Source organism: Bos indicus, chromosome 15 (assembly GCF_029378745.1).
Source record: "Bos indicus isolate NIAB-ARS_2022 breed Sahiwal x Tharparkar chromosome 15, NIAB-ARS_B.indTharparkar_mat_pri_1.0, whole genome shotgun sequence".
Classification (NCBI taxonomy): Eukaryota; Metazoa; Chordata; class Mammalia; order Artiodactyla; family Bovidae; genus Bos; species Bos indicus.
Window position 1 is genome coordinate 6,749,599 of NC_091774.1, and position 9,129 is coordinate 6,758,727.

Here is a 9,129-nt window from a genome sequence, read left to right on the forward strand (position 1 = left end):
ACGTCACGCAGCCCGAGGGCGCCGGGGCGTTTGAGGGCGGAAGTGCGGGTCTGGCGTGACTCAGGGAGCGCGCGCGGGCGGGAGGGCCTGGCCGTGGGTCAGCTGGCGGGGCCTGCGGAGCCGGGCCTTAGCTTGGTATTTTGACTTTTCATCTCGCGGCGTGGGTATTTCTGACGTTTCGTTCCCTGGCCGTTCCTGACCTTCTCCTGAGGGGGACGTGACGAAGCGCGAGCCGCGGGAAGCCCTGCAGAAACGCCCCCGTGCGGGCGAAGCGCCTCTCCCCGGCGTCGCGCGTTCGGGGTCCGGCCCCCGCCGACTCCCCGAGTGAGGCCTCCCCTCAGCGCGGGTGACCACGTCCCGGGGTGGAGGCAACCTGCCGGCGTTTGGGCTTCCATTAAATGAATAGTTGTAACAGATCTGATCTGATCTGGTCTGAACGGTCTCAGCGGCTGCGTAACGTCAACCTTCGACAGCTGGCCGTGGAAATGGAAAAGTGTTGGACGGCAGAACAGCATCAGAGAATAAATTTTATAATCAGACACTGTATCTTTTATTTTTAAACTTTTGTTTTTCTGTTCTGGAGGCGGATGAACTGACAAAAGTGTTCTAATTTCAGAAAGTCATCACGAGCAACAGGAACCATGTTTCAGGCCAGGCCTCACTCCTTTTTTTAATCTGAATGTGGCTAGAATGGAATGTATACATTCATACATTGTTGTTCGCCAAGTCGTGTCTGATTCTTCGCAACCCCATGGACTTGTAACACACTAGGCCTGCCTGTCCCTCACCATCTCCGCAGAGTTTGCCCAAGTTCATGTCCATTGAATTGGTGATGCCAGCCACCGTCTCATCCTCTGTGGCCCTTTTCTCCTGCCCTCAATCCGAAGATCAGGCAGGGTCTTTTCCAATGAGTGGGTACATTCATACGCATGTATATGTTAATCATGAAGGAACCACAAAGGAGCCCTTATAAATAACGTTTATATAGTTAAGTGACATGTTTGTATAGTTAAGTGATATAAAAATCGTAAATACAAAATCTTGGTTTGCTCCCCTCTCTAGCAGTGGCATACAGTAAATATTTGCTATATTGCAGCAAGGGAATTTTTTAGTTTATGTTTTGTGAAGACTTTCTTTGTGAATGATAGCAGATGATTTCTTCTCTCAGGGGAACCCCAGGGGGGCAAATATTTCAAAAACTTCCAAATAAGCTACTTAATTAGGCAGCCGGGGGAATTCCAAAACCCTGAACCATTTCCCATTTCCTGTCCCTGTCATTTCTGCCTGCCAGTCAGTCACAGAACAGGAGGGCTTCTGTTCAAGTGTTAATAGTAAAAAGAAAGTATTCGTAACAGATTGTGATACAGAGAAAAGAAATGCCGTGACTCCCAATGACTAAAAACTTCCAAATATGCACGAGGTTTGATAGTAGTTCAGTATTTAGTTCAAGTTACAATTTCTCTGAAAGTTACTCAACTTTCTTTTTATGTGTGGGAAAATAAATATAGCAAGAACTGTTCATTCTGGATTCAAGACTATTTCTCATTTTCAATTCTTGTCCTGACCAAAACAGTATAAGGGAAAATTCGTATTTCAAAAACTGAAAGTCCATAGATATTTCAAAAAAAAAACTGTGTAATAACATGCAGGCATAATAAATAACTATAACCTTGTATAACCTTGTGCTGCTGCTGCTAAGTCGCTTCAGTCGTGTCTGACTCTGTGCGACCCCATAGACGACAGCCCACCAGGCTCCCCTGTCCCTGAGATTCTCCAGGAAAGAATACTGGAGTGGGTTGCCATTGCCTTCTCCAGTATAACCTTGTAGTTGAATGTTAAATTTATTGTTGCCCACTTACTCAGTTAATCTTTTTAATATTTACAGTGTACAATTGCTGGTGATTTTTAAAAATAAGGTGTGTATTTCTACTGAGGTTGCTATCCTAATATTTTTCACATTTATGTCAATAAAATATTTATAGGATCCAAGACAATTTTGAAGAAGAATATAAGATTGAAGGGACTTATCCATGAGATAATGAGTTATATACTAAAGTCATAGTAATTAAGATAGTACTGAGTTAGCGCAAGGATGGACAAATAAAGGAACAAGATACAGTGCCTAGAAATATATATATGAACCTGACATTGGGATTACATTACATATCATTGAGAAAAGGATTTAACTGGTCAATAAGTAATAATGAGTGGTTACTCTAATGAAAAATAAAATTAAATGGTAACCTAAACTATTAAAAAAAGTTCTAATGGGTAAAAACCCTAAAGTGAACAGTTATCTGTATGAATCTAGGGATTTTAACACTTTGTGAGTTATAATCCTTTGCACTTATTCTCAATAGACCAATGGGAGCTTATTTATGTTGGCTCCTGAGTCCTTTTTTTTAAAATTTATGTGTATATTTTAATTATTTATTTGACTGTGCTGAGTCTTAGTTTTGGCTCACAGAATCTTTGATATTTGTTGCAGCATGCAGGACCTTTAGTTGTAGTGAACCCAGGCCTCTGCATTGAGAGCATAGAGTCTTAGCCACTAGACCACCAGGGAAGTCATTCCTGAGTCCTTTAGAAATGGCCCTGGTAGTCTTTGATTGCTTTCAATACTGGCTTTGTACATCTCTTACCCAGTAATTATAACAAGCCATTTATTCAAAATGCTCTGTTTCCTTCAGTGGGAAATGATATTTAAGACCATAATCTGACTGTCTGTGGTACTGTTATTCAGTTGTGAAACCATTTGGTGTGATATCAGGGGCTCTGTGTCTCAGTGCAGAATTCAGTGAGAGGCAAAGTGATAAATAAGAAGTGATTTATTAGAATAAGATGCTTGTGAGCCTTACAAGCAGGCAGGAAGGGGGTGCCATGCCCCAGGATCTTACTGGGCTGGAGTTTTATAATCAAAGGAAAAATGAAAGAGGGAGAAGAACTTGTTTGTCTTTCTTGAGTAGACCTCAGAGTACTTTCCACTGAGTAGACTTTATTTTGGGGGGGGGTTCCAAAATCACTGCAGGTGGTGACTGCAGCCATGAAATTAAAAGACACTTGCTCCTTGGAAGAAAAGTTATGACCAACATAGCATACTAAAAAGCCAAGATGTTACTTTGCCAACAAAGGTCCATCTAGTCAAAGCTGTGGTTTCTCCAGTAGTCATGTATGGATGTGAGAGTTGGACTATAAAGAAAGCTGAGCGCCAAAGAATTGATGCTTTTGAACTGTGGTGTTGGAGAAGACTCTTGAGAGTCCCTTGGACAGCAAGGAGATCCAGCCAGTCCATCCTAAAGGAAATCAGTCCTGAATATTTATTGGAAGGACTAATGCTGAAGCTGAAACTCCAATTCTTTGGCCACCTAATGTGAAGAACTGACTCATTGGAAAAGACCCTGATGCTGGGAAAGATTGAAGGTGGGAGGAGGAGGGGACGACAGAGGGTGAGATGGTTGGATGGCGTCACTGACTCAATGCACGTGAGTTTGAGTAAACTCCAGGAGTTGGTGATACACAGGGAGGCCAGGCATGCTGCAGCCCGTGGGGTCACAAAGAGTCAGACATGACTGAGCAACTGAACTGAACTGAGTAGACATCATGCTTCCATCATCAGTTCCTCCTCCAGGCTGAGCAGGAAAGTTTTCTTGTTCCCTACATGGTCAATTTAAGTCCACAAGTTATTGTTTTTCATGTGTGCAGAGAGCATGTCCTAAGAATCATTAACTTACTGAACTCACTGAGATATGTGGGTTTTATGCCACCACTGTTTTATTGTTTGAGAGCATGTCTCATGCTTCTGCTGCATGGTTTTGTTGCTAAGCAAGCCTACCTGGTTTGGTGGTAAGCAAACCTGCTTTCCTGAGTAATCATTAATTTACAAGAGTAGCCCATGTTTTTTCTACTTATAATGTCCTAGTGAGATTGATTATTTAATCACCTACTTTGTCCCTTTACTCTGTTCCCGTCAACTGTATTTTTCTTATAACCTGTTCTGTTATAAGCTGGATAACCCTTGATTGTACATCTGTAACTCCCTTCCTTCACACTGAAAAATCCTTATTCTCACTTCCATTTTCTTCCTGCCTCATAGGCAATGATTTAAACACGTTTATGGTTCTTTTTTTAATTCTAAAAATATAATTCTATATATTTATCCATATATTTATTTTTTTATTAGATAAACGGTAGCATATTTCTCCCACCTTTTCCACTTACTAATTCTGGAGATCACTCAATACTAGTAGAGATAGATTTCTCATTTCTGCACAGTACTCCATAGTGTAGATGTAGCGCTATGTAGTCAACTAGTCCCTGTTGGTGAAAAAATTAGTCAGTTGATCTAAGAAAAAAATGGAAAATTTAACTGAGCCAAATTGAGTGTTATAATCCAGGAATAGATTCTCAGAAAGCTCTAAGAACTGTTCTGCCCCTTAGAGGTCAAAGCACAGTTATATCAATATAAGTTTTTAAGACAGAGGGCTGTATATTAAATGATGTATTATTGACAGTTTATAGTAGTTAAGCAAGTAACGGGCCCCTTCCTAGATTAAGAAGGACTGTTATCTTTTAAGGAACTGTCTTGTTGGTACTAGGAGAATGTTGCTCTGTATAGTTGAGCAGGTGTTTCTGCAAATGGAGAGGTCTGGTCGATGTTTAATGCAGATACATTATGCACAGTGGCAGGAGAGACGAGGCCAAAGGGCTGGGAAAATTTTTTGTGTTTGATTTTTTTTCTTGTCTTGCTATAAGATGTAATTTTATTTCATATGCCATAATGTATTCAACTACTTCCCTTTGATGGACATCTGGGTGGTTTCCAATCTTTTGCTATTACAAATAATACTATAATGAATAGTCATGGACATTTTGTTTTAGGATATATTCCCAGAAGTTGGATTCTTAGGTCAAATGGCAAATTCGTATGTAATTTTGCTAGATGTGATCAAATACCCCTTCCCTTTCATGGAAGTATTAGCATTTTGCAATCCAGTCAGCAATGTATGTAATTTCCTTTTTTCTACACCGCTTCATCCAGGAGATGGGCTTCCCTGGTGGCTCAGCTGGTAAAGAACTGGCCTGCAATGTGGGAGACCTGGGTTCGAGCCCTGGGTTGGGAAGATCCGCTGGAGAAGGGAATGCTACCCACTCCAGTATTCTGGCCTAGAGAATTCCATGGACTGTATAGTCCATGAGGTCACAAAGAGTTGGACACAGCTAAACGACTTTCACTTCACTTTCATCAAGGAGATATGTTGTCAAACTTTTGAATTTTTGCCCATCTGTTAAATAGTATCTCAGTGTACTTTTAATTTCATTGCTTTATGATGAATGAGATTCATAATCTTTTCAGTGCATCAATTGCATATGTAATGGTTGTTTAATTTTTTAGGAAGTATAAAAGAATGTTAGGATTTATTATGTGATATTATTAAAGAAAAAAATTGTTCTGACACTTGTCAAAACGTTTACAAGTAATGAACAACAGAAAGGAAGACTTAAGACTGTTGCAATAAAGCATTGCCATGGGGAGAGAGATCAGGCTCAACTCTGAATACCACAAAGATAGCTGAGAATTTGTAGCCAGCCAGTGGAATGAAGGGTCAGTGGATGTGAAATTACTTAGTGGAGACATCAAGGGCAGATGGATCCTTGCTGAAGATTGGCTGAGGGCTTATATATATCAAAGGTGGAAGATAAAGAATTTAATCAGATATTAAGGTTGGACACATTCTCACTAACATGACATAGCAAGATTCTTGCTAAGACTGGGCTAGACAGGCCAAAGATGCATTGCGGAGTGACAAATGGAGGAGGCACTGATTTAAATCTATGTAGCAACAGACAGAGGAGCCTGGTGGGCTGCAGTCCATGGGGTCGCTAAGAGTCGGACACGACTGAGCGACTTCACTTTTACTTTTCACTTGCATGCATTGGAGAAGGAAATGGCAACCCACTCCAGAATTCTTGCCTGGAGAATCCCAGGGACGGGGGAGCCTGGTGGGCTGCCGTCTATGGGGTCACACAGAGTCGAACACGACTGAAGCGACTCAGCAGCAGCAGCAGCAGCAACGGATGAGCCTGGTAGGCTGCAGTCCGTGGGGTCGCTAAGAGTCTGGCACGACTGAGTGACTTCACTTTCATTTTCACTTACATGCATTGGAGAAGGAAATGGCAACCCACTCCAGTGTCCTTGCCTGGAGAATCCCAGGGACAGGAGAGCCTGGTGGGCTACTGTCTATGGGGTCGCACAGAGTCGGACACGACTAAAGCGACTTAGCAGCAGCAGCAGCAAACTTTACCCTGGTTTACTGTGCTTTTCCTGGAAACTTCCCTGTAACTGGCCTCCTCACACCCTTCTTTCTTTTTGTTTCGAGGTGAAAGTGGTATTTAAGCCTGTGGCTTAGTCCGTCTCAGGGAGTTACTCAGTTTCCCCAGGGTATCTCCCATGTATACATGAGGTAGATATGTGAAACTTCTGATGTTTTTCTTGTTAATAGTCTGTTATTACAGAGGTCTCAGCCAAAAACTCAGAAGGGCAAAGGGGAAATTATTTTTTTTCTCCCTTACATCAGTGTATATCATAAGGAAGGAAAAATTCTTACTTTGCCCATCTTAGGTTCCCCAGCTGGGATGCTGGAAACTAGACTGGCCAAAGATAGATTGGCAAGAGAAAAACAAGGTTACACATGTATGAATAAGAATCCTCAGTGATGAATAACATTAAAGATGGGATTAGAACTTGGGTTTTAATACCAGCAAAGGAAAAGAGGTTTGGGGTTTCTGGGTGAGAATCAAGATATAGGAAGGTAATCAGGAAAAGCATGGTAAATAAGAATTGTTTAGTAAGGTTTGTTGTGCAGATTTGAGTCCTTGTCCTCTCCTTTGATAAGAGTTTTAAGAGTCATCTTTAAGATACTAAAGAGCAAGACAAAATAATCCATTTTCTATAAGTACACTTTGGGGTGGCATATTCTGGTATTCCTCAATACAAGAATGAAATGTATACTTTCCTGAATTTTTGAAATACTTTATTTAAAAATTAAATAAAACCCAACACATTAAAAATTTGGAAATTTTGGCCATGTCACAGTTTTCTTCCCCAACTTCTAGTTACTTACAACATCCCAAGTATTACCTTTCCATCTATTGGGGAAAAAAAATCACTATCTGTATTAAGTTCATGAGAGCTTTAAAATTTTGTTGTCTGTAGCAAAAGTCAAAATTTTAATAACAGAAATATTATTTAAAAGCTTAATTAGTGAACTTTAATTGATATAAGTTCAAATATCAGCAGCTCTAATTTCAAAACTCAATGAGTTAACAGCCATTAAAAACAATGAAATAATGCCATGTGCAGCAACATGGATGGAGCTAGAGAGTGTCATACTGAGTGAAGTCAGTCATACAGAGAAGGAGAAGTATCATATGGCGTCCCTTATACGTGCAATCTAAAAGGAAATGATACAAATGAACTTCCAAAACAGAAAGAGACTCACTGACTTAGAAAATAAACTTATGGTTGCCCGAGGGAGGGGATAATTAGGGAGTTTGGGAAGATCATGTACATACTGCCATATTCAAAATGGATAACCAACAAGGAGCTATTGTAGAGCACATGAAACTCAGTGTTATGTGCCCGCCTGGATGGGAGGGGGACTTTGGGGAGAACAGACACATGTATATATATGGCTGAGTCCCTTCACTGTTCACCTGAAACTATCACAACATTGTTCATCAGCTATACCCCGATACAAAATAAAAAGTTTAAAGTATGAAAAAAAATTAATGAGTTAAAAGTTAGGATGGGACTTCCCTGGTGATGCAGCAGATAAGAACTCACCTGCCAATGCAGGGACATAGGTTCGATCCTTGGTCTGGGAAGATCCCACGTGCCACGGAGCAGCTAAGCCTGTGAGCCACAACTTCTGAGTCTGAAGTCTAGAGCCTGTGAGCCACAACTACTGAAGCCCGCATGCCCTAGAGTCGCACACTACAACTATTGAGCCCGCTTGCTGCAACTACTGAAGCCTGCACGCCTAGGTCCTGTGCTGCACAGCAAGAGAAGCCACTGCAGGGAAGCCCTCACACCACAATGAAAAGCCCATGTGCAGCAACAAAGACCCAGTGAAACCAAAAATAAACAAGAAAACAAAAGGATGATGAAGATTTATATAAATGGATTAAAGATGTACCCTTTGAACTCCGCTGGTGCTCTGTGATGACCCAGAGGTGTGGGATGGGTGGGCAGTGGGAGGGAGGCTCACTAGGGAGGGGATATATGTATATTTACAGCTGATCCACGTTGTTGTACAGCAGTTATCCTCCAATTAAAAAAAAGATGCCCCCTGCTTATTAGCTTCATATTACTTTTTCACAGCAGACTTTGACTACTAGCTCAAAATCTTGCCTGTGCCAAACTCAAATTTTTACACATCTAATTACTTTAACTGTATCCTAAAGAACCATATTTTAAGCCATTTAGATCCTGCCTGTTTTGCATACCCAGAATCCACAAAACAAATCCTCAGTCTAAGAAACCAAGTCCCTGCTGGCCTTCTGAGATCCATGACTAAGCTGTCTGCAACAGCACTTGGACGAAACCTCCTGCCTCCTTCCCCTCCTGCCTGGGAGTTCCCTTGCCCTCTTCCCCTCCTGGTGGTGGCCCCACACCTCTGACTGGAAGGTCACCCACCCTCTATGGGAACTTCCCTCGCCTGAAACCTGCCAAGCACCAGAGTAAAGCTCGTTGTGCGCTACTGCCACCTGCTGGTCTTTTCTTTAATAAGCCCCCAAATCCTCAAACTAAACAAAAGGAAAAGACCTGCCACTGGAGAAAAAACGGTCATAAGGAGTCATGCTCGCATACACAAGGCATAGAGAACCTTGTTCTTTCTATACATGTTTCCTTTCGAGGAAGGATAAGATAAAAGACTTCTAGGATCCAAAAAGCTGATGAAGGTCTAGGGGAAGTTTTTCCTGTGGTTTTCCAGAAAGCAATCACGAGAGAGAAATTGAGCAGCTCAATCTAGTAGAATTATTTGAAACCCTTAGAAACGTGCAATAAATAAAACTTTAGATGAATTAGAAAGTTTAGTTCTCTTCACAACATAGGTACACTATATTAAA